Here is a 7,066-nt window from a genome sequence, read left to right as displayed (position 1 = left end):
ATTATCTGATGAATTAGGTAGCCATATTGGAAAGCCCAGATGGGAGGACCTCTAGGAATGACGGGCCACCTCTAGGAAGTGAAGATAGCCTCCAGCTGATAGTCATTAAGAAGCTGGGCCTTCTTGTGGGGAGCCATAATTTCTTGTTATTCTGAAGCCTTGCAGACTGGCTCAGTTTATGGTTAACTTGTTTTAGCTCCTAAGGCATTGTTTCTGCCTGCACCTGGAGGGTGCTTGCAAGCTGCTGAGGAATGAGGTGGGAGTGGCCGGTTCCCGGACACAGAGGACTGATGATTATCAGGGTAAATTGGTGGACTTTGTCATTGAGAAAATGACTTTGGGGAAGTTTCAATGATTTTGTAGTTTCTATGTAGAAGTTAAAAATTTACTCTCAATGAGGTAATGCACACTTGTGATTGTTAAGCTGCACGTACACAGGTGGTATAAATTGGTAAAGGAAAGTAAACTCTGGGCTTCAGGATCACTGAAGACCGGCCGCATCATTACATGTGTGAGTGTCTTTTTTCATTCCCACTCCCCCATTCAGGTACTGTTCAATTTGTGGCGGCTGGCATGTCACACCTTCTGTCCTACCAATGCAAGGAAATGAATTCTACCAACAACCCCAGTGAGCTTGGAAGTCTTTTCTTCCCCAGTTATGCCTCCAGGTGAAAAGCTACCCTGGCTGACACCTTTATTATAGCCTCATAGGACCCTAAGGAGTGGACCCAGGTAAGCCATGTCCAGACTCCTAATCCACAAAAAATTGTAAGATAATAATTGTGTGTTGGGGGGTGATGTCATAGGAATGTATATGTATGTACTTACAAGAAGGAGATGTATGTACTTACAAGAAGCGGAGTACAGCACTAGGAATAGAGACAGTGGAAATGTAATGGCTGTGTGCGATGTCAGAGGGTTAGTGGATGGGGGAGGGGGGTTCACACAATGTGAGGGATATAAAAGATAAATGTCTAGGTATTACTTTGTCTTGTGCACCTGAAACTAATAAAAAAAAAGAAAAAGAATAATTGTGTGCTGTTTTAAGTCACTAAATTTGTGGTTAATTTGTTACACAACATGAGAAAATTAGTACATATGTCTGTCTTCCTCTGAAATCTTCAACCCAAATACCTCATACTGAAACCTCCCGTTCTTCTGTCTCTTAGTTACTTGACTTCATATAATTCTCCAGATCCTGACTCCCCTTCTTCTTGTTTATGTATTAACTTCCTCTTAGATGCACAACCTTCTTTATTCAACTTAGAAGCCATGGCTCATCACTTCATCCACTTGCTTGCCACTACCTTCAATACCATGCTCCATTTTCTTCCATAGCAAATACCTGGCAAATCCCCAAACCTAAATAAATCCACCTATTTTTCTTCTCCATTCTTACCTTGTGGTGATTGAGAAAATCACTCAACTGTACAAATTGGTGCTACTGGAAATTCATGGATGTAGAAACATTTCTTTTATTAAAAATAATCAATAATGTGTGTGCATTTTGTGAAAAATGTAAAAACGTGACTGACAATGTACTAGATGCAAATTTTAATGAGAACTCTCTCCACTAGTGAATAATGCAAAAAAAAAAAAAATGAGATTTCTTCAGTACTTAGGTAATGCTATTTCAATTATATTTTTAAGTGCTACAAACACTTAATTATTCAGTCATTCCTGATATGCCTGGTTTAAGGGGGTGCAGGAAATGGAGATTCCAAGAATCCTTCCTTGTGATCAGTAGAAGTCATGTCATAGGCTTTCTATTCTCATTTCAGAAACAGAAAGATTCTTCATGTTATTTGGTCGAAAAGTCTACTTTGATATTGTAATTTGCTTTAACTTAGGGTATTATCAGTTAGAATGCTAGTGGCTCCTAAAGGCATAATGGAATTGTTTTAATGGTTTACAGTCTTTGGGGGTGTGAAAGATACAGCTAAACATTTTATCAAATGTATTAGATTGATTGATCTTTGTTACTTACTGTCTTTGCCACGTACTAAAGAAAACTGTCAACTGCTTTTCTTCCCACAGATGTGCCTAAATGCACCATTTCTATATTTTCCTTTTTTCAGATACAGAGAATCCAGAAAGTAGGCAGATAGCATTATTTCAATGGATTCTACCTGTTTTATAATATTAATTTAACCACTAATTAAAAACAACTACATTAAATAATGAGCATTGTATATTCAGGACAGCTGTGTCATCTGAGAACTAGTGTGTTGTTGTTTTTTCAGTTCTCAGGGTATGTAATCTTAAAATAAGCACAAATTTTACATTTTGTTTGTATTTGTAAGTATGGGAAGGAACTTTCTACTTTCTAATTTTTTACTTCCCTAAAATATCTTAAATTATTTCCTCTTCTAGCTTTAGCATTTGCTGTTTTATTTTTTTCTCTCTTCCTTTCTTTCTAATAGTTTCACAAAGATAGCCCTAGGATATCTAAATCTAGATACAAAGGATAAGTTTTATTCTCTATTTTCATAGGAATTATGTTTAGTTGATAATGGACCCTTAAATAATGTTTAAAAATGAATACAGTATTTATTTATACATCACTCTTTCTAGAGCAAGCTTTATGCAAAGTTATGAATTCACTTTGGTAATGTGCCTGCCAAATTCTGTGAAGTAGGTGAAGTTAATCGTAAGTTTCTTTTATTCCCTGTCTATATTCTTTCCATTCTTTCAGCAACCACCTCCTTATACTGTATTTCCCTGAAAATAAGACCTAGCCGGACAATCAGCTCTAATGCATCTTTTGGAGCAAAAATTAATATAAGACCTGGTACTATATTATATTATACCTAGTATTATTAATATTATATTATATTATATACCAGGTCTTATATTATATTATATAAGACCTGGTCTTATATTATAGTAAAATAACACCAGGTCTTATATTAATTTTTACTCCAAAAAGGCACATTAGAGCTGATTGTCCGGTTAGGTCTTATTTTCGGGAAAACATGCTATCAAAGGAAAAAATGCTATCTGACAGCTAGCTACCAGCCTTGGCTCTTTTCCATAAGAACCCATTCATTCAACAAATGTCTACTGAATGCTTAATGTATGGAAGACACTGCTAGTGGAGCTGCATTTCTCATCATTATGCTCTTACCTTTTGCCAGGAATAGCTTCCCTCTATGTATTGTGCTTTATCTGGTTTGAATGGTTAGCTACTCACAATTCAGGTTTCAAATTGATCTACATTTCCTCTAGGAAGCCATCCTTGACTAAGTTCAGTGCCCCTCCCAAGTGATCCCATGGCACTCTTATTTACTCCTTTTGTATCACTCTGTGTTACGGTTAGCTGTTCATTTTGTGACCATGATTAGACTGTTACACTTTTTTTCAGTTGGGATTCCCCATCCCTAGCAGAGGACCTGATACATCAGTGAGGCTGAATAAACATGGTATCAGAGAGGAAGAGCAGCTCCAATACTATGGGAATCAAAGAAGCAACAGATTCATTTTCCTGGGAAAGTTATAGAAGGCTTGGTGACTTGTGAAGGACTTCATAGAATAGATAGAATTTCAAAAGAAGGCATTTCAAATAAAAAGTTGAGCAATAATGATGTAGGCTTGGTAAAATCATGGACCACAGTGTAGATTGGTACCACAATGCTGAATGAAGGCATTCTGGCTTGATTTCTTACAGTCAGCTATATTCTTAAAATAGATTGGGGCAAAACCAAAAATAAAGTAAAATTCATCAATTCCAAGTTCCATTTAAGATGCTTGTTGTCCCTTTACATTCTACACGTTTTTCCTCAAACTGTTTTTACTACCCTGATCCCTCTGTCTCAAATGACCTTGCATCCAAATGGTGAATGTCCAGATTTTACCTAGGCAGCAGGGTCTTCTTATATGTCATCTCCTCTATAAAACCCATAACATTAATGATGATGATGATGATAACTGCTAATTATTGAAAATCCATCGTGTCCCAGGGACTAGTTTAGGCACATTAAGTAATCTTCCAGTAATCTTATCAACCCCAAAATGGGAATTTTAACCTTCATTTTATAAAATGGGGAAGAGGCTAAGACCTCTGGTTAAACAGGAACACAGCTAGTATTCAAACCAAGGTCTACTAACTTCAGTGCCTACACCCTCTCTACTATACCACTTGCTTCCTGGCTTTCCTTCTGGAGCCCCATAGCACCTAATCCATGTCTCAATCATAGCAACTGCGATGTCTCTCTGTAATTATTTTTGTACCACACTAAGGCTCCCTTCTTCAGTGAGCTCCTTACCTTGAACTTTCTGTGTGACCCCACCAATCATCAAGCTGTGCATAAATTATACAAAGTGGTCAATAGATAGTTATTGAATGAAAATACTCCAAAGGTCATTTTTTTTATAAGATCCCAAATTTAGCTGAATTAACAAAGTGCATTGTCATGCAGGGACTCAGCTCCTGTTCCCTGCACAAGAACGCAGGATACGGTGAGGTCAAAAGGGAACACCAATGGAGCCATGGATAGGGGGTTCATACCACTATAGTCTCGCTGGCGGCTGGGTGGGAGATATAGGAAGCAGGCTCCACAGGATGCGCAATCTGCTCTCTGCGTGTCTGGCAACCAACCCACACCCTAGCATAGCCAAGGTAGTTATATTAGTGGCTAATGGCTAACCAGTAACAGCTAACGTAATCAGATGGCCATCTACTACCCAAGCCAGCACCTTTCCATGTGAGGCCTAGAGCCTGGAAACTGCTCTCTGGGACTCTGTCCCCACATACAGAAAATTAATTGCTGTATTATATGTGTTAATTATGTTTGAAGTTGAACTCTTCCAAAGTGTTTTTTGTTGTTGTTTGTGTAGTGGGAGAAAGAGAGAAAGAAAGAAAGAAAGAAAGAAAGAAAGAAGAAAGAAAGAAAGAAAGAAAGAAAGAAAGAAAGAAAGAAAGAAAGAAAGGAGGGAGGAGGGAGGGAGGGGAGGGAGGGAGGGAGGGAGGGAGGGAGGGAGGGAGGGAGGGAGGGGAGGGAGGAAGGAAGGAAGGAAGGAAAGAAACAAAGAAAGAAGAAAGAAGGGAAGGTGGGAGGAAGGCAGGGAGGGAGAAATCCTATCACTGGAATGAGATGCATTATCTTTGGTCACACAGGCTTAGGGGAAATCATCTTTTACTCTTATTCATAGAAGAGGACATAGCCAATGCCCTTTTCAGAAGGTTTTGGCTTTCAGCACAAGCCTTCTCTGAAGTTTTGAAAGAACCTTGGCTAGTAACCAGCACTCTGATTTCATAAATATAATCAGGAGTAATTGATGATTCTTCCTTCTATATAAGCAGGGAGAAATAAATTCCTACCCTCTAATATATATACAAATTCAAAGCCTCTTGAGTGACCTGCATGCTTAAGTTTTCCTCTTTGGAAATTTAACGAAAGCAATAGAATTTAACCAAATTGACTACATAGCCCAGTTTAAGATTCATTCATCACACAAAAATTAAAGTCAATTTAGTCTCATCAATAGGGCCTCTATTTCAGTTGGCACCAGAAATAACTTTGCATATGTTTGTGAAGTCAGATTTTAGCCATTTCAGCATTTGTTCATATATAGCCTATTTCCTTCTGGATTACATAAGCAAGATAAAATGTATAAAATAAGAACTCAAAGGAAAGCAAGCAGTGTGGATAGTGGAGTGTGTGTGTGTGTGTGTGCATGTGTGTGTGTGTGTGCATGTGTGTACTCTTGTTCCTTGGATTCTGTGGAGCTGATCTGAACAAGTCACTACCGTAGCTTTAAAATGAAACATGAATAAACCAGCTACAGAGATAGAAGGAAGCTAGCTATAACACTGGCCTTTAGTTATTAAAGATCCAGTCAAAATATTTATATTTTTCTTAGTCTTTGACTTTCTAACATTTTTGATGAGCATATATTCACAGTATCAATCTTATTTTATAAAGTTAATTGCACAATTTATAACTCCAATCTAGTATCCCACCCACCGTGCCTATTTCCTCCGAGATCCAGCTGAAAAGAAATGATGAGTTGAAGACATTCATACAAGTTCTTCCTTTGGTCTTGACAGTTTATGTCACTGCTTTAGCCTCAATTTCCCTTTGTCAGAAAAGGAAGAACTACCCTAAAAATGTACCCTAAACACCCAATCAGGAAACAATAAGAAAATGTTATAAAGGTCTGATCACTCCATGACTGAGGGTTTATGGACTTTTATATGTGATGGGCTAGAATAAAATCTCCCTCTCTGATAACGGAGGAGAAACTTGGGTGTCAGAGAGAAACCTGATGTGAGAGCCTCTCATGTTCTTACATGGCTCCTGCTCAGACATTTTCTGTAAAATCTATGGGGAGCCTTTCTAATGAAAAGCAGGTCAGGAAGAGGCAAATCTGCTTTAATTTAATAGGGTCGGATTTTTTATTTTGGAAGAAGGGTCAAAGACATAGGAGGAATATTTATGCCTTCATAGATGGACCTATGTAGTCTTCAGAAGAAAATTAATTTTCACTGTGCTATGTGTTTAGCTTTAGGTAAGGGAAGACCCACAATATCACGGGTGAATATTTAACCAGGGTTAAAGCATTAAACTACTTATCCCTCTCGACTACAAGCCCAGCATTTCTTCCCTTTTCTCTGTGGAATGACAATAATGCAAAATTATAATAATAAAAACACAATCAAATTATTCCATTTCTACCTAGTCAAAACTTAAGGAGACAGAGTTTACAGGACACCAAAAGAAAATGGGGACAGGATTATGTTATCCTGTGAAGAAGGGACGCATACTATGAGAAGGGGGCAAATGGGGCACAAAGATACCAGAAAAGAACAAGCTGGAAGATAAGCCTTCCAGAAAACCTTGATAGAGTCAAGGAACAAGAGAGATGGTGACATTTTGTCCCCTTATTTGGACAAGGAAATTAGTTGTCTAAAGAAAGACAATTTTCACATTTCTAGCACTGTACTGCTCTGGGATAACCACATGAAACATTCTTAACCCTCCACCAGAGTTTAGTGTTAACTTAGTCTGAAGGAAAAATGGCCAGCATCTGAATGAAAGTGGGGTAAGATGGTGGAGATGGTAGG

Source organism: Rhinolophus ferrumequinum, chromosome 10 (assembly GCF_004115265.2).
Source record: "Rhinolophus ferrumequinum isolate MPI-CBG mRhiFer1 chromosome 10, mRhiFer1_v1.p, whole genome shotgun sequence".
Classification (NCBI taxonomy): Eukaryota; Metazoa; Chordata; class Mammalia; order Chiroptera; family Rhinolophidae; genus Rhinolophus; species Rhinolophus ferrumequinum.
This window is presented reverse-complemented; position numbering follows the sequence as displayed.